The sequence below is a fragment of the Peromyscus eremicus genome, chromosome 18 (assembly GCF_949786415.1).
Source record: "Peromyscus eremicus chromosome 18, PerEre_H2_v1, whole genome shotgun sequence".
NCBI lineage: Eukaryota > Metazoa > Chordata > Mammalia > Rodentia > Cricetidae > Peromyscus > Peromyscus eremicus.
In genome coordinates, this window is record NC_081434.1 from 18511506 (window position 1) to 18538384 (window position 26879).

Below are 26879 nucleotides of genomic sequence, written 5' to 3' on the forward strand. Positions count from 1 at the left end.
CTCAGTTGTTACATCTAATATGTTATTTTAATTTAAATGGATTTGGAATTTAATACTCTGCCTGTCTACCTGTCTATCTCCCTCTCTCTCCCTCCCTCTCTCTCTCTCTCTCTCTCTCTCTCTCTATCTATCTATTTATCAATCATGTATCTATGATAATTGGGAAAATAGGTTTATGGGCTTTATGACTGGAAATAACTGAGTTCACTTTACTTACAGTTGCGGTGTTTTGTCATCATGGGCGTACGTTTGTTGCAACCGTATGGGAATAGCTTAGGGTACTTGACACTTAAAATAAGAATGTCCATACTAGCTGGGTGCTGGTGGCACACACCTTTAATCTCAGCACTCTGGAGGTAGAGGCAGGCAGATCTCAAGGCCAGCCTGTTCTACAGAGTGTGTTCCAGGACAGCCAGGGCTACACAGAGAAACCCTGTCTCAAAAAAGAAAAGAATGTCCATACGATACATGAAGCATAACAAGTGGGGATGACAAGCTCTAGGAAACCAGAAGGGACACAGAGTTGTGGTATTCAAATTAGCAAAGTGCTACAGAATGGGCAGCACTTGGGAGCTGCTTGGAAACATAACATCCGAGGCGCTACTGAGAACTTGTTTGAAAGTCTACATTTAAAACACCTTGTGAGGTTGTGGTATGCACATTAAAGTTTGAGGCTCACCAATCTCCAGTTTCTAAGATGAAATAGGGGTAATAATGAAAACTGACAAAGAAATTAGAGCAATCAATATGATGAACAGAGGTGGTAGAATCAAGGGAAGATATATGAGTTTTAGTTTAAGTACTGGGAACATGCTGGGTAAGAGGAAGTATAGCTGTTGTTTTCAATGATTTGTCCCAGTTAGAAGCACCATTGTTGTTTGGCATTATATGGAGATCATGGACGATCTTGTTTAAGGTTATGAGTGGAGCAGACACTGGCTGATGGTAGATTCTGGCAGCTATGAGATACTGCGAATGATCAGAGGCTTGGGATTTTAGTGAGAGTGGGACACGTGAGCTGAGTCAAGTGTGGGAAAAGTGAATGTTGTGGTCTGAAGGTCAAAAACCAACAAAGTCTTACTCTCCGGAGAAAAGGCAGTTTATTGAGGGTAGTCTGGCATACCTAGCTTACCTGTGCTCACCTCCCAAGTTTTCTGAGTAACTGTTGTGGGTGAGTGCTCTCATCTAGATGCCAGTGGCCAGTGGCTCTCAAACCTGAAGATGGAAACCTCATTAAAAGGAGACTTGAGGAACGGTTAAACACACAATCTACTAAAATCCTCCATCTTACATTTGGAAAAAAAAATGCCAGTAATTTTTAAATTTAAAATGTAATAGTTTTACCATCCACAATACTTTTTAATTTAATGTTTCCTTTACAAATAGAAATGTGCCTATTATATGAGAAGTCAAAAGGCTGTACCATAAATATACCAACCATTCTGTACTCTGGTGTGAGATATTTAGCATTTAGTCCATTTCTTCACACATATTTCTTCCCACGTTTGCCATCTTTTCTTTCCAGCTGGTAGCCATGCTATGGCTTTGCACATAGCTTTCCATATCTTAAGAATAAAAGATTAGTCATTTGATACCTTCAGAAGAGAAGAAAGCATGTTTTAGTCACAAATATACTGAATAAAAATGTAGAGGGTCTTTTAAGACTTTACTAAAAGGGAAAAAAAAAACTTGCTCTTTGAACTTTTTTAACACTGTCGGCAGGAAATGATGAGATGGTCCCCAGTGTATTTTGGTCCCCGCCAATTATGCCAGTGAGATCAGAGGTATATATGAAATATATTTTTAGTGGTTGCACAGCATTTAGCTGCGGCAGTCTTCATCCTACACTCTGTGGCTTAACTTGGCAAACGTGAGAAGGAGCATAAACCGCAAAGTACTTTGGGTCTGAGGATGTAATGAAGTCATGCATTACAGTAAAGGGAGGTGGTGGTGGTGGAGGGGGAAATCTACCTTTTCCAATAGCTAAGGGTTTTGCACTTCAGTGCATCATGTACACTTTATTATTTGTGTATTTTTAGCCTACGAAAATTGCATTAAGTTCTCCACCTATGAGCTTCCAGGCTGAATGGCTTGTCTTCCTTCACGTTCACGGGGCTGTTGGGTGCCGACTGGAGTGTCCTGCACAGCTTTGCTCTTTAGCTCTCTCACACACATTGGTGGTCACGTAGTCAACTCTCAAGCTCAGTGGTGATTTTCTGAGTTTCCGTGGTAGATCTTGACACTTCGGCTCAGTGACCAAGGTCACTGAGGGAACGTGAATCTGGGTTGGAAATAATTGTAGGGAGTCAGGAAGCACGGTTAACACATCCCAGACTAACCTGGAAGGTTAGCTTTTGCAGGAGCTATTGTAACTAGGCACTTGATGATTAGGTAGGTATCTACTGGTGATGGTGACAGATGCAAGGATAGAACTTGACACCTGAAGATCCTGAACCAACAGCATTCTAGGATGATGAGGGCACCTTTGGTCTACGTCAGTGGTTCTCAACCTGTGGATCGAGACCCCACAGGGGTCGCATACCGGATATCCCTCCTATCAGTTATTTAGATTACAATCCATAACAGTAGCAACATTACAGTTATGAAGTACTAGTGGAATCATTTTATGGTTGGCGGTCACCACAACGTGGGGAAATGTCTTAAAGGGTCTCAGCAGTAGGGAGGTTGAGACCCACTGGTCTAAGTAGGTATTTCAAGTTGGAACTGAATCACCAGAGTATAACCATCTGCTGTAAGTTAATTTGTTTCCATTTGAATTACCCGTAAGTGTTAGAATGAGGATATATCTAAAAATATAGACACAAATGGAAATGCTTATATATATATTTTTTTGTTTTCAGTGTGTTTTCTAAAATGCAATCATCATTATGCCTGGTTCCTGGCATCTATCTTTATTAGAAAAGTTCTTTGAGTCCCTTCTATAAAATGGCTTTTTTTTTTAACCCTCCCCCTTTAAAAATGTGAATGTATGTTGTCTTTTTTATGGTTTGCTCAGTATAGAAATTGCCTGTTCATTTGAGGCATTTCTTTTCTACATGTCTCTTCTTATTTTAGCTTCACTTGACCCAGCAATCTGGGTACCATGCATTTATGGCTCAATCTCCCTCTGCCTTGGGGACTGAACTCCTGGCTTAAATCAGTCTCAGCTGTACACTCTTATTATGGTTTCAGGAAGGGGATGGAAACTTTCTTCTGAGTAATCCAAAATTTTCTATTGTTTCTTTCTTTTTAAAAACCACAAAAGCATTTCCTGAATTATCTCTGCTAAGATTGATTTTGTTTCTGCCATTCATATATTATTGAAAAGTAATCCAATTATTATTTAAAGATAGGTCATTAGAGTTACCTACCGATGTTTTTCCAGGAGGAAAAAAAAAGTCAGCATTATAATTTGCTGTTCAAGTAACTACTGAAACATTATACTGCTTATCAAATAATGCTAACTATGTTGCATTAAATATTTACAGCTAAATGGTTTAAATGCACATATCATCTCTTAACTGATTATTTTTGTTCATATGAATTCACTGCTTTAGAATCAGTTGGTGAAAGTGTGTTTGTCCCAGTAGAAACGGAGGAAGCTCCTTTCATGAGAAAGAGATAGCATTTGTCCTTCATCTGTAAATCAACAGAAGATGTTTTAGGAATGGATATTCTGTGGCAAGGCTTTATCTCATACTGTTAAAACTTTTATTTTAGGAAGCCAGGCCTTCCTAAATCTCCACTTAGTGTATTTGCCCTTTCATTTATACTTCAGAACATGAAGATAATTTCAGTAGCCTAGAAATTTACATGTACCGATTCATGGAACTAAAACACTTCTTTTAAAGCCCTGTCAAACTTTGTAATAGAAATTATGTAGTAAAGGGTGATAATTATTCATAAGATGATTCAGAATAGTGAAATGCCAAGATTAACAGTCAGTGTTCAGTAAAAAGAGGAACAGTATTAATGGGGATCTATTTATTTTAGGAGAATAGTAATTAAAGTCCCCTTTAAAAATGCTGCCTTGACACTAGCCCTTAATTCAATTATATTACTGACTAAAAGCCCTAGGTGTAGTAATAATCAATTAGCAAGCCAGGCCAAAGAAACTTCACCTGGTGTAAATACAAAGAGCCTCTGTGTGTGTGTGTGTGTGTGTGTGTGTGTGTGTGTGTGTGTGCGTGCGCGCGCGCGCGCACGCGTACTCAATGTGCATTGTGTGTGTGTGTTGTGTTGTATATGTATGTTTGTGTGTATGTGTATATTTGTGTGTGTATGTTATTTCAGGGGTGTTAGGATCTTTGCTCCTCAGGATGCTCTGTAAATGGCTTTTGTTTTCATGTTTCTCTCCCCTTTGTCTGCAGACATTGGATTCCCCTCTGCATCAGCGCCCTAAGTGACAGCCATTGGCAGTAATGAGGCTGCACACTCTTCTATAATTGAACCCTGTCAGCGCTACCCATTAAGGCTATAGTGTATATGCCAGCTCATTAATCCAAAGCCCATTTCTTCTTTGCCATTTTTTTTTTTATACTATGGCACTGTTTCAAGTCCTGATCCCTCATATTGTGTACTTGGGGGAATCAGGAATAGAAAGTAATTGGTGTTGTTGGGCTCATTTGAGGAATAACTCTTTTAATGAAGACATGTTCACATCTGCAAGCCAACATCATTGTACCATGATTGCACATTGTTTGTGCTTCTAGGATAGTTATCTGTAGTTAGATTTTTTTTTTTGTGTGTGTGTGTGTGTGTGAGTGAACATGTGTGTTTAGACCCAGCATCCCAGAGCCTAGCAGTTTCATGATACAAAGGTATGTGTTTATGATGAAGGGAGTGTATACATAAGTACATTTATACATTTCCTTTTATGATATAATTAGTGATATATTGCACATTCACAAGGTAACATATTACTATAAAAGATTATTATTGTCTCTCATGTGCCATTTAAAAGTGTAACAGGCTTTTGTGTTACTGGCCACTTGGTTAGTGAACATTTCTGAGAAATCACCTCTACTTTTTCAGATGTTTAAGCATTTGATAATAACAATAAAAAATCGTCAATTCATACCAGTGTGCTTTAATCTGATTTATTCTTTTCCTATATAACGCATTCCCGTTTTGCCCCTGTGTCGTTTGTTCATTTTGTCTTGTATGCATGATCGTCTTCCATGTTCCAATTCCCTGGTAGCACAAGCAGAGATGACTTAATTCTGATCCACCTGGTAAACCTTTATAAACGTGATTGTGTGCAACTTTACTTAGAGCCTTTTCATCTCATCAGGCTAAATGTACCTTTTTTTTTTTTTCAAAGTCCTGACATCTAATTAAATGAAGTCTCTTTTGAATAACTTCGTATCTGTAATCTTATTGAGGCTTACCTTTTAATGTACCTTCTACGTAAGAATCAAAGAAAATACACGTGGCCTTATCAGGAGAGGCAACTCAACTCAAAGATATCATTTCACATAAATGCAAATGGGCAAACAAAGGTTCAGTCTGTAGATGGAACGTGAGGTGCAGGGTTGTGGGGGTAAGGGATGTAGAAGGAGGCATTGACAGAATTTAAAGATTCAGGTGATCCCTCAGAACTTCCCTGCTCTGAGCAGAGTCACATTTATCAACATTATCACAGGTCCCAGGGAAGTTTTGTTTATGGCTACAAGGTGGAAATACTGTAAAAATGAGTGAAAGATTCTTGACATTCTGTACACTGATTATGTGTATATACCTTGTTAGTTAGACTAACTGGAATCTGAAACTTCCTTGACTCCATTTTGAATGAAGCCAAAACAGCAATAAAGTTGGCAGGAAAGAATGTGTTAATGATAGCTTTTTCGAAGGTGGGATTATAGTTTGTAGTTTTTGGCATGGATTTGGTGATTAGTTCAAGATGGGAACTATGTGACTTGTCAGTCAGCATGTAGTCCAGGGAATGAAAATCATGCATACTACAGAGATAACTTGCCTGATTTTGTCTATAGGTCCTCTACTTTCCAGGCTTGTGCCAGATTCAGAAGTGCTCAGCATTTACTTCCTGAATTAATTCATTCATTTATTCATATTATAACATGGAAGAGGAGACTGTATTTACAGTGAAGATTTTAACCTAGTGTCTTTCTGGACTGTATGATTGGAAAGTAGAAGGCAAAACAAGGCTGTTCTGGAAAAACCAACTGAAAAATCTGCTTTTGCCATTCAAAAAATAAAGGAGAACATGTATCTAGTATGAAGCTCCACCTACAAAGTGGAGCGTTGAGTGTCCCCTCAGTCAGCAAACTCTAAGTCCGCTTCATAATCAGATGTCAGCATTTTTAAGGGGTGGGGATTAAACCATACCTTTTTCTCATAAACTTTTGTTTCACTCAGTGTTGCCAGTTATGATTGTAAAAATTTCAACCATGTATAATATCAAGATATCTATCTTAACACCAACACAGAATGCACCTTGATATCTTTGTTTTTTTAAAAAAAAATCATTTTAGAAAGCAAAGTTAAGACAAGATACCGGAAAGTTGTGTCGTTGCCTTGAGCTATATGAAGTCGACATCCCGTTAGGTCAAACTAAACAGCCCATCGTGGGATCAAAAGCAACTGTTGTTTTTCTCTTCTAAGTCGGCCGGGGATGAGATGCAGGTGAGGGGCTGAGGGAACACTCAAACAGTAGAACTGAGGTCACCTGCCATGACAACAGGTCTAACCACGGGAACAAGAGTGTTATAAACATTGTCGTTTTATGTTTATTTTGAACACGGAAAAGGAGTTAAGGTCGGTGTGGGCATCGAGTGAACCCCACCCTGTAATGTTCAGGGTTCTCATTGATTTTTGATGTCCTCAGCAATATGACTCCTGATTATAACCAGATGGCCGAGGATTTGAATCAAGACGAGAAGGGATGCAATTTCTTTTTTCTAATAAAAGCCCAATTTAGTGAAAGGAAAACAAAACAAAGTGATATACTCTGAAAAGTTCTTCATAAATCTCCCACTGTGGATGTTTTCTACATCATGTAGGTGAAAATTCAGCTTTTGACCCTGTGCTTATGTTTGGATAAAGGGTACAGCACATCAGTTTCTCTACTTTCTTACTTGTCCATAGTGTCTCCCAGTGTTGTGGGATGGAACACTCGTATATCCCTGCAGATGTCATTCTACCGGTGTCCTCCAATAAATGGGTGTTCAGTGACCAGGCCTCAGGGAATAGTGTTCCCATGCACTCTTCGGGTGCATGCATCTCTTACAGGCAGAGATCATGGTTCTCTGTGGTAGGAAAGATAAGTCAGCCTAAAAACCATGGCAAGCCAGGAGAAAACTATCCGTCTTCCTCCTCTCATCTGGGCTCAAGCCGGCTAACCCCATCGACTTCCCAGTGAATCCCCGTTTCTGAGTTCATCACATTCTTCTTCGATTTCTTCTGCAGACCTTGGGGGCTTCCTACTTAGCTAATGGCTGCATTTCTAACTAGTGTGGCCTCGTCTGGACTTCTTAGAACGATCACATAAATCAGAACATAACTGTGGGCATCGCACAGTTGGAGGAGGAGGCAGGGAAGAAGCTAAGGTAAATTTGTTGGAGGATGACTGGGATAGAAGGCCAACGGAGACTTGTGAGTGGATGGAAGTCTGGGGCATGCTAAGGAGCCGCCATTTCTGCTGACCTGCTTCTGTTCCACTTCTGTGACTTAGAGGTTGTATGATGACCTTTGTGTTTCTTGTGCTGGGATTTGTGTTGCCTGTCAATGTGTGTTGTGACTGCTTTTAAATTTATCACTTTCTAATTTTTCATAGATTCTTAATTGGGAATATCTTCTTCTTCTTCTTTTTTTTTTTTTGCTGAGAACATTACCCAGATATGGCCATGTGGGCTCCATTTACTTTGGAGAACATGGCTTCCCATCTTTAGTCCTTACCTTCTTCTGAGATGAATGAGTTATAAGCTTAGTGCGCTCATTGGCATAGAAGTAAAGCCCTCCCATTTAAACCTGATAGAGCTCACACTTTCCTCTCTGAGGTTTTCACATTCTTGTTATTTCCTCTGTTTTAAGCTCTGAGATTTTTGCACCTCTGGTGTGCTTAAGAACAAGTCTTTGTTTTATAGTTGCTTTATAAGGTTGGTTTCCTGGAGGAAAGGTTAGCTTTTTAAAGCCCCATATAGTATAGTGGCTTTCATAGCCCCATTGTTATTTAATGGTGCCCCTTGTGGATGTGGAAGTAGAAAGCCATGAAAAAAGTATGCCTGAGTCACAGCCCCTGACTTTTAGCTAAAAGACCGTTCTTTGGTTCTATGTGGTGTGAGGTACAAGAGGTTCTAGTTTTCTGAAGGGTTGTTTGGGAATCTTTAACCGAGACTATACGGTGAATCTTAAAAGGTCTTATTAGTAAAAAAACAAACCCGGAGCCAGGTCCTGGGGTGAACGCTGGAAGATCAGAGAAGCAGAACAAGCCACAGCTAACCTCACATGCCAGCTCCTCAGCTGATCTTGTTTCCTCAAACAGGAAGCCTCTGTATCCTCATCCGAATGGATCTCAGCTGAACTGCTGCTAAAAGCCTAAAAGCTTAACAAAGGTTCTAGTTCCTGGTCCTCACGCCTTATACACTTTCTGCTTCCTGCCATCACTTCATGGGATTAAAGGTGTGTGTCACCATGTCTGCCTATTTCCAGTGTGGCTTTGAACTCACAGAGATCCAGACAGCTCTCTGCCTCCAGAATGATAGGATTAAAGGCGTGTGCTATCACTGCCTAAAGCTATGTTTAATATAGTGGTTGTTCTGTCTCTGACCTCCAGATAAGTTTATTGGGGTGCACAATATATCAATCACATGAGACTTTTTATATAATTTTTTTGAGACAGGATCTTGGTATGTAGCAGAGACTGGCCTTGAACTTGGGATCCTCTTACCCTAGCCTTCTGAGTGCTGGGATCACAGGATTGCACCATTGTGTCTACCTAAAAAGGCTTTCAAAATGTATATGTCCTTTTAAATGTGTTACCAAAAGAAAGAGTGTTATGAACAAAGATTTAGCAAAAGAATATTTCTTTCCAGGCTTGATAGAAGATGATCTGTAGGAGTGGAGGAGATTAAATAACTTAAGATTTAAGTAGTAATCATCTCAAATTTCCTGTACTCAGACTATGATTGCCTGTGTAGTTATTGATAATGAAGCTTTGTATTTTTAACCAATAGCTCTAGACTTGGGGAAATGTGTTCTGCAGTATGATATCATGCTTACCACAAAAATTATTTTCTGATACTATATGCACCCAAGTTCAAATGGACATGAAATTTAATTGGTGAGGATTATAAGTATTTTTTATTTCTTTTGTATTTCTTCTTTGAGATCTTCATAAAATATATTTTATCATATTCTTTCCCATTCTCCAACTCCTCTCAGATCCTCTACCCACCCACTTCATGTTCTTTCTTTCTCTTAAAAAATAATCAAAAACAAATACAAAAGAAAAAGCCACTAAAAACACATGGAGTTCGATTTACGTTGGCCAACAATTTCTGAGCGTGGGGCTTGCCTTGGAGTATGGTTGATATATCCAGTGTCACTCCATTGAAGAAAACTCATCTTCCTTCTCCCAGAAGCCTGTATTTATGATCGACTTCTTGGCGAGGGCTGGGAATTTGTGCCCACCTTCCCTTCCTTTGTACTGGGAATTTGTCTGGTTGGACATTGTGCATGTCTTGCACATGATGTCACAGTCTCTGTGAGTTCCTCAGCCCTGTTATGTCTAGAAAATGCTGTTTCCTTGAAATTTCCTTGAAACAGTCAATACACCCCCTTTTCTGGGTTGATCCATTAGCCTTGAGGGGAGAACTGTGATAAAGACAGTATCCCGTTCTGGGCTGAACATTCCAGCGTCTCTTGCTTTCATGTTGTCTAGCTGTGGGTCTCTGTGTTAATTACCATCTACCACAAGAATAAGCTTCTTTGCTGAGGGTTGATGGATGGGTACAGCAATATGTCATTAGGAGTTGTTTTACTGCTATGTTCATTTAGCAAAATAATAGTAATACTAGGTTTCCCCCCCAGCCCATGATCTATATAGACTTAGAATCTTGGCATCATTAACAGTATGAAGTGTTAACTTCATTCTCATGGCGTGGGCCTTAAGTCCAATAAAACAATAATAACCAGCCAAAGATTCACACCACCATTGTATCGGTGGAGATATAATTGCAGGCAATTCACTGTTGTAGATTACAGGCTTCATAGCTGAGTGAGACTGATGATTATTACTTTTCTACTCCAGTTGTGTATATGGCATCTTCTAGCACTTCAACAGTATTCAGTCGAGGGATGCTTCCAGTTAAGTAACGGCTAGATGGTTTCATGTTTGGTGACACGACTATATCTTCAGCAATAGGGCCTTACTGTCAAGTTGTGGAGGATAACCGATATCATTGGCAGTAACTTGTGGTGGTTGGAGGTCTATGGATAACACAAAATTTCAAAGTAGTTTTAAATTGCATTTCCCTGAGGGCAAAGGACATTGAACTTTTTTTTCCCAGTGTTTCTCAGTTCATTTGTGTATTGCCTTTTGAGAAATTTCTGTTTGGTTCTATACCCCATTTTTAATTGTGTTGTTTTCTTGATGTTCAGTTATGTGAGATTTTTGTTAGTTCTAGATCCTAAGCTTCAGATGTATAATTAGTAAATATTTTTTTTTCCTATTCTGCACATTTCCTCTTTGCTCAGATGTTGGCGTTCCTCCTTATACAGAGGCCTTTCACTTTTATGTGGTTCCATTTATTGACTGTTGGCATAAATCTTATGCTATCATGGTCCTGTTCAGGAACTCTGTATGTTTATTTTGTCTTTAGAGTCTATACATTTTCTAATCTTTCTATCAGAACCGCATGCTGATTATTATTACAGTGTGGTTTTATCTATAAGAAACCTGTATACTTGTAAAAAAAATTTTTGTTGCATACTAAGTAAGTTCCAGGTGTTAGTGATATGAAATAAAATGTTACCATTTTGTAAACATTGTAACAATAATGAACTTGTTAATTAATTAAGCAATTAATCACTTTCTCACAGATAAAATATCAAAAGATTATTAAGTTTGTTGAGCTACAAAAATTTACTTAGATATTTTAATGTGGATTTAACCTTTGGTTTTGGAGGAGTAGCATGCATTTGGGGTTTTCTAGCTAAAAACAGTGATTGGTACAGTGTGTTCAGTGGTTAATCTAAGATCCTTTTGTCATCCTATTTAGTTCTTAGATCCTTTCACACATGGAGAAAGATTTGCTTAAGAACTTGCACAGATATATTGAAGCTTATATGTAAGTCTAATTTCTTACAAATTATGGAAGAATAATTTTGTAGAATAAAAGAGATCTCAGCCTAATTAGCAACTCTGTGTTCAGCAGAGCTGTAATATTTCTCTTTGGATTGCATCTGAGAAAGAGAGATTTTAGTGCTGCAAATATGCTATATAAATTGTGCTCCAAATTAGCCTTATAATAAAATTGTAAATAGTAATGTGTTAAGACACTACAATACTGTTTGTATCACATCACTGTGTTTGTTTTGAAATCATATTTCATGGCATTATATTTAAATGCCAAAGGAATCATTCTGCTGCTAACAGATCGAGTATGAAATTATAGTATAAATAACTTCTCACAAATTATAATTTGCTGACCTATTCAGGGTCATGGTAATGAATATAAGACAGGTTAATTTCAATTAGTACTTAATCATCAGTTTGATTCTCAAGTGATTGAAAAAGCAAGATGCCTCAAATCATTAGGGAGCGATTCCATGCACTGGAACCAATCTCACAAAACATTGTTCTCTGAGATGTGGTTATCATTGAGTAAGGAGAGAATTTTGATGCCTAAAACACCTGGGGAAATGTGGACTGCTTTGTCTTAGGGATTCAGGACATGCAAACGTCCTGAAGATTCTGATGAGTCCTTCAGGAAAGAAGCTGAAGAAGCCAATAATGTTTTGCTTAATCCTGTGTTTAATAAATTGATGTATCAAATGTGGTTAACTCTTAGTGATTTCCAGCATCCGGAAGATCTTGTCCTTGAACAGCAAAACAAGTCTAGGGTTGCCAGCCAAGGCTGCTCTCATGAGTTCCATCATCACAGCTTGCAGAGGGTGGAGGCTAAGAGGGTCTCCTAATGCAGGAATGCCAAGGCCAAGTGCTTTAGTGGAGCTCCTCTTCCAAGAGTAGAGGTTCAAACATTTTAAAGAATCTGGCCGGGCGGTGGTGGTGCACGCCTTTAATCCCAGCACTCGGGAGGCAGAGCCAGGCGGATCTCTGTGAGTTCGAGGCCAGCCTGGGTTACCAAGTGAGTTCCAGGAAAGGCGCAAAGCTACACAGAGAAACCCTGTCTCAAAAAAAAAAAAAAAAAAAAAAAATCTGGACAGCAATATGAGCTTCTCTGTCTGCTATCTCCCCATGTGGCTGTTTCTGCTTTCTTACCATTAAAAAGAGATTCATTTCATTCCATGCAGGTGCCCTGCGGAGGTCAGGATAAGGTGTCAGATTCTCTGGAGCTGGAGTTCCTTTAGTTGTGAGCTGCTGACAAAGGTGCTGGGAACCAAACTCATGTCCTTTCAAAGAGCAACAAGTGCTCTTAACTGCTGGGTCATCTCTTCAGACTCTTCACTTACATAGTAAAGACAATAGGGTATCTATTTTACATAACTGTTAAGCAGATATCTGTAGACTATTTCTTAGCCCTCCTTGGCTTAGTCAGGGCAACATCCTAATGTAGCTGGCAGCATAGCTTTTAGAAGCTTAGCTACGAGCCCAGAATGTGTTAACATATGTACTGACTATTATACTAGGAGCAGTAGAAATGGAGGAATGCGATTCCCTAAAGTTTGATCTTACTTTTTCCTTGGTTCAGCTTTGCTAAACCCATTCCTCATCTTTTGATATAATGGCAGTAAGTGTGTAGGATTGTGTTGAGAGCAGTAAATGAAATAATGTGTTTTAAATGCTGACACTAAGTTGGACCAAAAGATAAGTAATTCTTCATGATTAAAAAAAAGTTTAGGGACATGAGTTTCACAAACTGGTATTGCTAGAAGCAGAAATCCCAAGCCTTGCAGATGACACTTGGTCAGCCTTGGATCAGCAGTATGGCCATTCATGTCCTTATCAGTCAAAGTTTAAAGTCCTAGGGTGTAAGAATAAGGTGCTCAGTACACCAAGCAGCAGGTGTACCAGGCTTTTTCTTTTGAGCCAGCAACCAGCTGGATGCAGAACTCTGAGGAAACTGCAACAGAGGCACTCTGAGAGGCTGGATTATCTCAGCCATCCATTTTCATTTCTGGTCTCCTTGCTCTGAAAAAACACATTCTTTCAAAGGTAACAAATATAGCTGCATTAATACAAGCATGGACTGTGGGTTGCACACAAGCCAACCAAAGCTGACTTTTTTGTTTTATGTTCGAGCAGGTAGAATATATGTTGCCCTGTCTTGTAGTTTTTCTAGGTTTATTTCTTTATGTCTGTAGCCAGGATTTTCAGGGAATCTTCCCCAATCAGCCTGTTCTTTCCTGTGTACGTAACATCTTCCCCAAAGCAATGCACTTTTTGAGTTGCATTTTATTTTATTTTGGTTTTTTGAGATAGGGTTTCTTTGTGTAGCTTTGTGCCTTTCCTGGAACTTACTCTGCAGCCCAGGCTGGTTTTGAACTCACAGAGATCCGCCTGCCTCTGCCTTCTAAGTGCTGGAATTAAAGGTATGCAACAGCACCACCCGGCTTGAGTTGCATTTTAATGTTAAGGCATCACTAAAATATCTAGGTTGGTTTATTTCATCTGTTCCTTTCACAATCCCATGTCTCCCAACAGCTGTCATTTGCTTATCAGCAATCAAAAAATTCAAAACAACACAATAACACACAGGATCCAGACTCCCTGTGTATTTCCCATCTCTATGTGGCTTATTCTTTTCTTATTATTTTACTTCTGACTTTAAAGACTTTACTATTTATAAACTATTTTTTTTCTGGCTGTCTATACCCTTTTTTTTCTTTCTTAAGCCTACACACATTGTTAAACACACTGTGACCTGTTTAGAGTTTTTTTTCCTCCCCATCTGGACCTGCTTAACTCTGTATCTCTAGCCTTTTTTTTGTCTGCATGAGCTAAAATCTGCCAAGCTACTGCTTTAGGGCCACCAACCAGCTCCCAGATCATGACACAGAGACTTCTTATTAGTTTTGAATGCTTGGTCTTAGCTTAGGCTCATTTCAGGCTAGTTCTTTTAACTTAAATTATTCTGTTTCTCTTTATCTACCTTTTGCCTCAGGGCTTTTCACTTTTCTTTCCTTCTGTATATCTTACTTTCACTGCTTCTCTGTCAGCTTCCTGGCTTCTGCCTTGTTTTCCTTCCTTCTTATCACATTCTTCTTCCTCTTCTCTCTCTTTTTTGAGCCTAGATTTCTCCTATTTATTCTCTCTGCTATCTGCTAGCCCCACCTATCCTTTCTCTGCCTAGCTGTTGGCTGTTCAGCTCCTTAACAGACCAACCAGGTGTGTTAGGCAGGCAAGGTGAAACAAATGCAACATGTCGTTTCATAATTAAACAAATGCATCATAAAAGTAGCACACCTTTACAAAGTTAAAGTAATGTTCTGCAGCATTAACAAATGTAACACATCTTTGCCTAGTTAAAATAATATTCTACAATAGCAGATAACTGAAATACTCATAAGTTAGTATTAGTGATTAAATGATGACAAATTCATACTAGGAAATGTATAGGAATTAGGAAGGCTGACAAAGATATCTATCGGGAAAATGTCTTAACACATATTAAGTAGAAAACAAATGTGCGTAATGCTTTTCATCTTGGTAAAATGTATAAAAAATATGCAATTAGTTACCTGGAAACAAAAATGGGTTCTTAAAGAGTAAAGGATTTAAATTTTTTTTCTCCTCAATATAATTTGTAATTTTTATTATGAGCAAGTATTCCTTTCCCAAGGCATGTGTGTCAATATTTATGTTATGGGATGTATTACCTTGTATATGAATTTTCTAACTTTTGGATGGAAGAAACAATTTGGAATATGGGCTCAAAGCTTATGGTGCTATAAATTTGAAATTTTGCCAGGTACGTGCTACAAAATCAATTCAAAGGCCTGCATACTATGTTGAATTTGATGCAGCGTGTAAAATTGTTTTTGGAAGCTGTTGGTTTTCTGGCACTTATTCATTGAAGAATCTAGTATTCTACTTTAGAAACAAGCATTTTCCTATCAACACAATTTAGTATCATGTACCCATTCATATGAAGAAAGTGCACATGAAAACTACAGCCTTAAAGGGTAGCATTGATTTGGCCACCTCATCAATTTCACATAAACTAATTAAGTCTGACTTAATCTTTAGGGGGAGGTCAGTTTCTCACTCACTTTATTTGGATCTTATAAAGAAGCACAAAAGACAAAGTAGACCCCAATTGATTTCTGGCGGGCGGAGCTGGTTCCACATGGGCTTAGTTAAAGTAGATTCTAAAACAAAAGTGGGTTATAAAAAACGAGATAATGTAAGGATTTTTCCTAATCCTGATTAGATTTTAAATTGTCCCTTTAGTAGTTTGCATAATTATAAGGCACTGGCATAGAATGAGAAACAATAGGACATAACTCATTAATGCCCATGTCTTCTTGGCATTGTTCCCGGGCTTCCAGCTTGAGTTTTGCAGAGGAGGCCGTCTGTATCCTTCCCCTGTCTGATGCAGAGCATTAAAGACTGAAGATTCCTCCCTGCTCAGACAGTCCTCAGTTTGTCTGAAGTGGTAATATCCTGAAGAGCCAACAGCAGCGTGAGACTTCAAGGGTGTTGGCAGCGTGGATTATATTATTTTCAATTGTAGTGCTATTAGAGAAGCAGACTTGGATTTCCTGGCTTTTGAACAAAGCAATTTATTACAAGAATCCTAGATTTTTAAGCCCGAGTGGTCCGGTCATTATAATGCTGGGGCATTAACTGGTTAGCTTGCCATCATGTTTGATTATCATTACTGTGTTTTCACTATGGTGCCCCAGACTGAAGATATGCATCCTCGTTAATGAATAATGAGAGGTATCTAGAATACTGAAAAAAAATTAAAATGTGTATGTGTATTTGTGGTTTATGACTGAGTGCCTGTCTGTGTGTGTACACGTAGGGGCCAGAGTCAGCGTTAGTGTCTTATTCTTGTTCTTGATCTCAATTATTTTTTTTTTGGGGGGGTGTTATTGTTTTACTTAGAATTTTAAATAATATATGACTATATACGTTGTCCTGGTTCCTTTCTTCCCTCCAGTTCCTCCCATGTCCCTCCCTTATCACTCCATCTCAAATTGACAGCCTTTAAAAAATTATGTATCTCTCTATATCATGCAAATGCATACGTCTATAAATAAAACCTGCTGAGTTTGTTTAGTGTGGCTTGAGGGTATATTATTTCAGGGTTGAACACTTTGTGTTGGATGACTAAGTAGGGGTCTCATCCTTGGGGAGGCTAATTCCTCCTCTCTCAGCGGTTATTAGTTGCTTGTAATGTTTCATCTAGGGTGGGACCCCGTGAGGTTTCCCATCTTTGTGTTAGTATGTCTATTGATGTTGTTGCTGTTCAAGTCTTGTTTAGGTAGCTATATTGTTGAGGCATCGTGAATGTACCTTCCCTGTCATTTATGGGAGAAACAGTCTCACAGATGACTTCCTGGGCTTTTGACTCTTAGAATCTCTCTATCTGCTTTTGCACAGAGTTCCCTGAGCCATACGTTATATGTACATGCCCCTGTGCCTGGCTTTTATGTGGATGCTAGGGAACTGAACTCATGTCCTCATAATTGTGCATCAAGTATTTTACCTACTGAGCTAATGTAAGGCTTCTGTTCTTCACTGGGTAGCATTGGTCCATAAAGGTTGTGCTCACTAGTGGCGTACCAGGACATTGCATCTAGATTACTGTTGAAGGTTTGTAAATTCTGACTCTGTAAGGACTTCTTATCTTCCCAGGATTCCGATGGGTTTAACTGATCATCCCCATTTGAAAAGAAGGGAGTCCTTTGCTGCAAAAACAGGAATCCAGACAGGAAACCTAAAATACATATTCTTCTCAGGACAGATTCTGTGGAACAAACTAAGATACTTTCTGGTCATTCACTATGAATATATGGAATAAATATTAAGGCCATTAACATTTAATTTTTTTATTGCTTATTTTGTTTTTAATAAATGTTTGATATGTGAGATTAAATCATAGTTATAAATATCCCTTAGATCTCTGTGTATTGTTGCCTGGTTATATTTACACGCACACACACACACACACACACACACACACACATATATTTATTATCACCGAAAGAAAAAAAAGTCTAGACCTTCCACAAAAATAACTTGTTAATAGATTTTGATGATAGACTTTATATATTTAAACATTTTAAATTGTTTGGATAAAAATGTCAGAACACACTATTGAATTCCTAGATCAAAACATTGATTCCTTCAAGTTTGGAAAGTGAACAACGCACTGAGGTAATTGTGCTATACAACCTGGAGATTAGGAGAAAGCTATCTTTTATGTGCTTCAACCATAAACTATGGGCAGTGGGATGTGCCTAAGTGGGATGAGTAGTCTTCTGCCTATGTCGTCATGGCTGTAAAAATAATGAAGAAATGTCACGGACTGATACAACAGCACAATTAGTGTGTTTTAGACACCTCAGTGTCACAGACTGAAGTCACAGGAGGAAAGCATGAAATGAGGAAAGGTCTTCTGTGGCTAGTAAGTCATTCAGCAAACTGGGGTGGGGAGTTGGCTCAGTGGGAAACAGCGCTTGCTGTTCAAGCAGGAGAACCTGTGTTTGAATCCTTGGTACTTATGTGAAAAGCTGGGTATGGGCTTCTGGAATCCCAGCCTTGGGGAATGGAGGCAGTCAGAGAGATAGAGCTCCCAGAGAGCTTCCTGGCCAGCCAGCCGAGACAAACTAGGAGGTCCTCAATTTAATGAGATACTCTGCCTTGGGCGATAAAGTACCGGGAGGCATCAAGAAAGATGATGGATATTCTGCTTTGTCCTTTGCTTGCCTGTGAACATGGACATTCACATTCATGAACCATACACACACACACACACACACACACACACACCACGTGCATATACACATACACATTATACACATTCACATGTGTATAATTCATTCTCACACACACACACACACCACATACATATACACATACACATTATACACATCCACATGTGTATAATTCACATGCACACACACACACACATCGCACACATAATAGTTATACACTCCCAACACATACTCCACACGTACCATCGCACACACTTCACACATATACACCTCAACATGCTAGATTCAGTAATTAAGCTGAGCTTTTCACTGCAAGCTTTGAATATGTTCTTGGATTTAAAAATATAGATCAGGAGTTTATAGCTTTCCCTAAACTTACTTGAACATGTGTATCTATTTTTTTTTTTTTTTTGTGTGTGTGTGTGTTATCTCAACCAACTCCGTTCTTTGGAAAGCCCTGTGAACTTGTGGCACTGTATGATCTTATTTTAAAAGCAACTGCGCAGGGGCACTAATGCGTTAGTTGCTGTGATAACTCCTGGTCCTTAGGAACTTAGCAAACATCTCATATTGATATAGCTGTCCTTCTCAAGTTTCTCTCATCATGGCTGTAAAAACATACCGATTGGAATCAATTCATTGTTTATTCAGTAGACTTAGTGACTTTGAAATCTAGCTAAAAGTAAGTGACATTCTCTGGAAACAAAGCGAGATAGCACGTTAGCTTCACTTTCATTAATACAGTTTTTAATCACCATATTTAAGACATGATAGTCATCCTAACAGTCAGCATTAAATTCTGCCTGGGATCCCTTAGGGATTTTTTTTTTTTTACCCCATCCTGCTGCGGTTAGACTGTGCAATGCACTGATGTTATTCTGGGTCTTGAACGTGTCCATCCTGTGTAGTTTTTCGAACAATACCACATTAATGATTACATATCAGCTCGAGGAAGCGGGAGCAGTGTGCTGAAGTATACTGGGGAAAAACCTACAATGAATTAAGTGTTCGCTCGCAAGCAGCTTAGGGCTGGAAAATTACCCGAGCCCGTCTTCACTGTGTGAATTGTAGAAAACAAAAACGAAGACGAGACAGGTGAAGACTGCTCTTTCCTGTTACTTTTATATTTCTAAATTAGCGTCCAGAGCAGCAGGTGTCCTTTTGGCGTTTCCATACATACTTCATTTCGGCTTCCTCTTCGTGGCTCTTCCCCTCACTTTTCCTGTCCCTTTCCTCATGTCCTTCCACCAACAGAATTCCTCTTTCTGCTTTTGTATGGCATGTTCTATTACCTTTCCTGCCCTTTCCATCTTCACAGTACTAGAAGCCACATGCAGAGAAGGAAGTGGTCCCATGTGCAGCCTGACCCGACCTGGGTTCAATTGGATGTGGGCCTGAGAAGGTTCTAGAACCCACGGAAGGAATCGCTTTATCATGATTATTGGTCACACTTCTTGGAGTTGCAAAGTTATGGTGAATATGAGGCATTGTGGAGACTCTGAAACATATTTACTGTCCCAAGGTAAGGAAATAGAAGTCATAATGTCCCATAGCTTTCCAGAGACTGAAACCCCCAAGTATCACATACTGTCTTTTATGTGACTGTTTAATCTCAGTTTTATGGTCACTTTCCAAATTCAAGCAAGAACCCACTGCCTCCATGCTTCTCAAAAGAGGAGGTGGCATGAGATTTTTTAACCATGGTTAAAACAACAATCCAGGACTGATATTAATGTTTTTGATTCGTAAGTCTCACAGTCATACTTCCCCAAAGTTCCAGACTCAAAAAATCACAGGATTTGCATCTGTTTTGAGTTTCGAGAGTATTGTTACTATTAAACACCGACCAACCCTTGGTGACGTTTGTTTTGCCTTTCCTCTACTAATGCCTAGCACATTCTACGCGCTGGGCACAGAGCTGACTGAGTGAAATGTTCCCGATGTCTAGATCCACACAGACCACAGTGGGGCTCTGTGGAGACCAGAGACAGCAGAAAGTTCTAGCGTTCTTCAGATGTTAAGAAGTTCAGCACTTGACCAACGTCTTTTAGTTTACAAGGTTTCCTTTGAGTCATCCAGCCCATGGGGGAGGGTATTTTTGTTTCTTTGTTTGCATAATAAATATAGAGGTTTGCGATATCTCTGTATTTTGTATCAGGAATGACGCAGTTTTAGAAATGGAAGGCTAACATACTTTAGCGGCACAGAAGTACAATAGTGGATGGTGTTGTTTATCGTCTTCAGGCTCCTGCCTGTAAAGAGAGAGGCCAAGAACTGTGTATTCTTTTAAGTTTATTAGGAATAACTAGGGTTACGGGCAGCAGGGTACTCTGAGACATGGCTGTAAACATCCCTCTCCACTGGCCAGCCAGCAGTCTCTTCCACTGAGCTCAACTGGCAGATGTTCTGAATATCTTGCTGATAAATGGAGATGCAACTCATCTTTATAAAATTTCATATTGTTGGCCAGTGTTCAAGCTGTTGTGCCTAAATGGAACATTTTTACAGATTACAGAAAGTGGGGAAAGAAGGCAGAGTTGAGGGTATAATAAGGAAGTACATCAAAGTGTGCATCTGGTCTCTAGGAGCAAGGACTGTCTTTGTTTCAGCCCCAAGCAAAAGCCCGCAGACACTCTTGTCCTCACTGAGGTCAGATGCAAAGGCTTTTGTTGACATAAGTTATTTGCCCTTAATTGGAGCCATTGTGGAAATGCATTTGCTTCCAACCCCAAGCCGCCTTTCCCTAGAACCAGTGGTTCCAATTTTAATACACTCAATTAAACTATGATTTTTTTTTGAAGTTGCAGATCTTCAGTTTGTAGATGTAGTTCATTTCCACCCAAGGCAGCTTGTCATCAGGCCAGCAATTCAAGTATAGCTTTGGGGGGACCCTTTGATTTGTCTGCTGGGTACAGAATGTCCTTAAGCACACCAAAATCATTGTGATGGGGCAGTGACTATGTAAATCTACCAAAATGTAACATGGCCGTTCAGTTTAATAGGACTGAAACAATTTACTGTATAGAAATTTTGCTACTCCAAAGAGTCTTCTTATGTGGCCTATAAATGTATTTAGCAGTTAGAAGATTAAGAGGGTAAACATATTCCGTGGAGAATGGTGTGCTTTCCCTTCCAGACCATAATATCCTTGTTGACAGTGACATCATCTTACCTAGGCCACTGACTGACTCATGGAGTTCCATTTCAATAGCATCCTTTGTCACTTAAGGGGCTTTTCAATGTCCAGTGAAGTTATGTGTATGATTAATTATAACTTTAACCTTAAGTTTCAGGTTTACAGGATGAGTATAATTTGCCTGTGATACCTGTCAGAACCCTGCAAAGGAGGAAAGTCACATTTCTCTCTCTCTTTCACATGAGGAAAGAAACAGGAACGTAGTGGGTACATCTTATTTTCAAAAGTGGCGCAAATATTTACCTCCAAGAGGGAAGTATCTGAGATTCTGACTGACAACACCCACATTGTCAGAGGCAATGATCTTTCCAACAACTTTCAATTGCTGTGGAATTAACCTGTGAATTTTGGGAAAAAATAAATGCAATTTGACTTGGTAATTTTAAATGTGATAAATCTTGAAGAGCTGGGAACAAAGGCAATTTAAAACTTTATAAAAATAGTGTTCTGGTTTTGGCCAATTGAATTATAGTTACATTTGAATTTAATTATTTCTACGAATTTCTGCGTGATCCTTCTTATGAAATATTTGCAAAACAGGCTGACTTGCTTTCCGTAATTCAAGTAAATGAGGATGAATGAAGGTGGTGAAACTAGTTGGAAAATAAAACGCATAGCACCACTTTTTTATTTCTGGGTGGCTGTCTTGATAGCTTCTGCACATTTTGGTCTTACGTATTTTTCCCAGTTTGAAAATGAGTACGAACACAAAAGACACGATTAAAATTTCAAGGTATTTTTTTCTGCCTCTCAGTGATGGCTAATCTTGGTTGTCATTTGACACATCTGGGAAGAGGGAACCTCAGTAAAAGACTTGTCTCCATCAGCTTGGCCTGTGGACATGTTTGTGGGACATGTCTTGATTGCCAATTGAAGTAGGCAGGTCCAGACCACTGTGGGTTGTGTTATCCCTGGGCAGGTGGGTTTGGGTTGTATAGGAAAGGTAGCTGAGCATCCCACAGGAAGCAAGTCAGTAAAACAGAATTCCCCTGATGGTCTCGGCTGCAGGTCCCAGCTCCAGGTTTCTGCCTTGAGTTGCTGCTTTGGGCTTCCTGGATGATGGGATGTAAATGATAAGCCCAATAAGCCCTTTTCTCTTTCCTAAGTTGCTTTTTGGTCAGTCTTTTTTTTTTTTTTTTTTATCACAACAGCAAACAGTATCCTGAAATTAACTTCACAGAGTTTGGTTCCAGTCTGTACAATTCAGTTTTATAAAATTTCCATCCATTCCCAGTGTCTGTGTTTTTGTAGACACTCTCAGTATAGGCAATTACTGCTGTTCTCTCTGTATTTATAAATTTGCGCTCTCTAGATACTTCTTGTTTATTTTTAGGCAGAGAAGCAGAAGACATTGTAGTCTTTTGTTCAGTAGCAGCTGGGGTGGAGGCATAGTCTCTCAGCAGCCTCAGACATTCATGTGGTACTTTAAGGATGTCAACTGGAGACAACCCAAATCTTCGGCTTCAGAGCAGAAAACACATTTAAGATGGGCCATGAAGGAGGGTTGGGGGTTTTTACTTTCTTTTTTTTTTTTTTTAAAGAAATGTTCTAGGAAAGACTGGCTTCCTCAGGATGGGTGGAAATTAAGCATCTTTATCAGTAGCCATATGCCCTGCTTGGGTGGTTCTCTCATGGCTGCATGGGTTGCTAAGAAAGGTTGTTGTTTTTTCTTTTCTCTCTTTCTTTGATATATGAAATCATAAGACGTGTCCAGAAGGGCCTTGGATGATGGTATTATGATCTGATAAAGTGACACTAGAAAGGTTAAATGATTAAGAGTTAAAACCATTAGGCTTGCAAAAGGGTTTTAGGATAGGACATTTTCTGTACATGGCGATTCTGATGAGATGCCTAGGAAATACAGGTTTGTGGCTGGGAGAGAAGAAAGGTGTTAAGAAAATGCTGTCAACTAGTTGGGGTTCTTGATTCATAGCTTGTAAGTCTCTCAGCCCTGGTTCCTCGGTGGAGGGATCCTTTCCTCCCCATGACTTCATAATTTTCTCTACCTTTCTACCCACCTCATTGTGTACCTAGATTCTTATTTATTTTATGTGTGTGTGACTGCATGTCTGTCTGTGCACCACATGCATGCAGAGCCTGTGGAAGTCAGGAGAGGGTATCAGGCCCTCTGGAACTGGAGGTACAGGCATCTATGAGCCTGTATGTAAGAGCTGGGAACCCAAACCTGGTTCTCTGCAAGAGCAGTAGCCGCTTTTAACCAATAAGCAATCTCTCCATTTCTTTGTGCCTAGTTTCTTTCACTTAGCATGTTTTTGAGGTTCGTTGTGTATTAGGACCTGCTTATAGATTGTCCGTGTGTGTGTGTGTGTGTGTGTGTGTGTGTGTGTGTGTGTGTGTACTGTGCTTGTTAGTATGGACGTGTGCATATGGACATGTATATGTGAAGGCCAGAGGTCACTCTGGTGTCACTCACCACGTTTATTTTTAGATACGGTGTCTCTCACTGAGCCTGAAGTTCGTTGATTCAGATAGACTGTCTGGCCAAGGAACTTCAGGGATCCTCTAATCTCTGCCTCCTCACTGCTGGGGTTACAAATATGTGTCAGCATACTTGACAACCCTCCACCTTAAAAATGGGTTCTGGGGATGTCTTAGTTAGGGTTACTATTGTTATGGTAAAACATCATGCCCAAAGCAGCTTGGGAAGGAAAACCTTTAATTTGGCTTATATATTCTGAATCATAACCCACTGAGGGAAGCCAAGGAAGGAACTGAAACCCGGCAGGAACCCTGAGGCAGGAGCTGATGCAGAAGCCATGGAACAGCACTGCTTACTGGCTTACTCACAGCCTATCTTATGACGGCATTTTCTTAATTGAGGTTCCCTCCTCTCAGATGACTTTAACTAGTGTCAAGTGGACATAAAACTAGTCAACACAGGATCCTCACGTGGTATAGCATGCACTTTACTTACTAAGCATATTTCCCCAGCTCTCTACTCCTTTTTCATTCATGAGAAGTGTTTGATTGTATGGATGTACTATATTTGCCTGTTTGTGGACATGAGCTTGTTTCCAGTTTTAGACTATTGTGAACAATGCTGCCATAACCATTTATGTATAAGAGTATAAGAGTTTATATGAACATATTTTTTTTTTTATTCCTGTGAAGATGAAAGTGTAATTCCTAGGAGTGAAATTTTTGGGTCCCATGATATGCCTGGGTTTATTTTATGTGAAATCACCAAGCCAGGCTTGTGGGCACATGTGTGTTTACAGCACTTGGGAACTGGAAATAAGAAGATTGTGAGTTTGAAGCTAGTGAGACCCCGTTTTAAGAAATATATACATACATGAAACAAACCCTGCAAATCTTTTTTTTTTTTCTTTTCCCCCAAAGTGGCTGTGATGGCTCAGTCTTGTCACCTTGATACACCTGTGATGAAGGCATCTCAGTTGAGAAAATGCCACCATTAGATTGGCCTATGGGCATATGGTTGGGGCATTTGTTGATTACAGTTCGACGTAGGCAGGCCCTGCCCACTGTGGACTCTGTCACTCCTGGACAGATGACCTAGGCTGTATAAGAAAAGCAGCGGAGCATGCAAGGGCCAAGCTGCTAAGCAGTGTTCCTCCATGGTTATGTCTTGGCTTCGGTTCCTGCCTTCAGGTGCCTGTCTTGGCTTTTCTCGATGATGGGCTGTAATCCAGATAAACCCGCTGCTTTTGGTCAGTGTTTTATCACTGCAACAGAGGAACAAACTAGGACAGTGGATGTGTGAAACCATTTTTTTTGTAAACCAGAAATTTATAGGTAATCTGGAAAATGTTGGGTTTTTTTTTTTGTTTCAATCCATTATGGTAGGTATGTGTTAATATCTAATTTAAATTTTATAATCAGTTATGATTTTGCTTACTTATTAGCTATTGTTACCACTTCTTGGCAAAATATCTGTTTGTCCACTCTTAAACTGAGGAATTTTTGTATATCTTAGATATATCCTTTATCAAGTATGACTAATAAAATAATTGCTTATCATGTACAGATTAACTCTTTATTTTGTGTTAGTGTATTTGAAAGGAGAAATTTTTAGCACTAAGTTCAGCACATTAACATTTTAATTTGATGGTTTATGATATTGATATCCAGGTATCATTACTGTAATTCTTTCAGTGAAAAAATCCTACTAACTTACTTATGTTTGGGTAGCTGATTAGAACATTTGAAACATGGAGCCAGAGAGGTACCTCAGGAGAAACTTCTTCTGGAAAAAAAAATATTAAGGGAAGGAAATACAGAATCATGGTGTGAACAATGGTGACTTGTGTTCTCAAGTAGTGTGAGTGGGCACTGTGGGCGTTAGTCAAACCCAAGGACCATTTGGCTCCTTGGAATGGTGTAACCCTTGTGTGTGTTAGTGTTGGACAGACACCTAGAGGAAATGTACTGCATGCATCCAACTGCAGAGTTAATACTCTCAGGTTCCAGTGCAAACTCATCAGCTTCTTTTATAAAGCACAAATTACAGAGTTTTATACCTTGTTTAAATTATTTTAGGAAGAACATGCTTCCAAGAGTTCTGTGTCTTAAGTCATCTGGGCTGACTGTGGTGAGACATGCCTGTAATGTGAGTGATTTCCCAAACTGAGGCTGCAATGTCTCAAGTTCAAAGCCTGTCTAAGTTATACAGTAAGCTCCAGGGCCACCTTGAGCAATTTAGCAACCTCGTTTCAAAATAGAAAAAGTAGAGCGGCAGAGGATACATTTCAGAGGTAAAGTACTTGCCTTTTGTATTCATCAGGTTTGATCCCCAGTCCCATAAGAAAAAAAAATGTCTTATTCTCTGTTTGGTTTGACTAATTTTTGTAAAACAGATGGAGAGCGCCTGAATTACCTCTGAGGCTTTGTTTTGAAAAGCAGGTGTCATATCATTGGTTTAACTGGGCCTCCTGTGTGTCTCACACAAGGTCACAGCTTCTTGTGGATTTTGTTACTTTGGTTGTTGACAAGCACCCTGGAAGTGATAGCAGTGTTGGCTGCTGACTGCTGCTGCCATGCCAGGGTTGTTAAAGGGAATGCTGCTGACAGAGACATTAGCATTAGGAGGAGGGCGGCGCAGAGGAGAGGAGATGTGCTCCCAGCTCATCCTTTCCCTCATCCCTCCCGTTCCGCCCAAAGGACAGCTTGTCTGTGGTGAAAGCTTTAAGCTAACTTTGATTGGATTTTCGGCTCTTCCGGGACTAGCTGAATGACCATGGACAGGCTATTCTGTCTCTTTAGTCCTGGTATTTCATTGTCTGTAAATGGGATGATACCTGTCTGCATTGTATTGTTGTATGAAGGAGAGAAAATAGATAAAAAAAAAAAAAATCACCCAGCATTGTGCTTATTCTATGGTGTAAACTTTATAGGAGATGGCACCTTTCACGGCTGGAATCAGTATTGCTGTCTCGTTTATTATTCAGAGACTTACACGTAGAGATGTAAAGGAGAAGCAGTAATCACAGTGAGGCTGGAACAAACATATGTAACCGAGTGAAAATTCTAATAGGGAAAAATACTGATTTATTGTTCATTAGGATTTAAAATAACTCCTGGCTTTTCTCATTTTTCTTGTTTTAATATGCTTAAC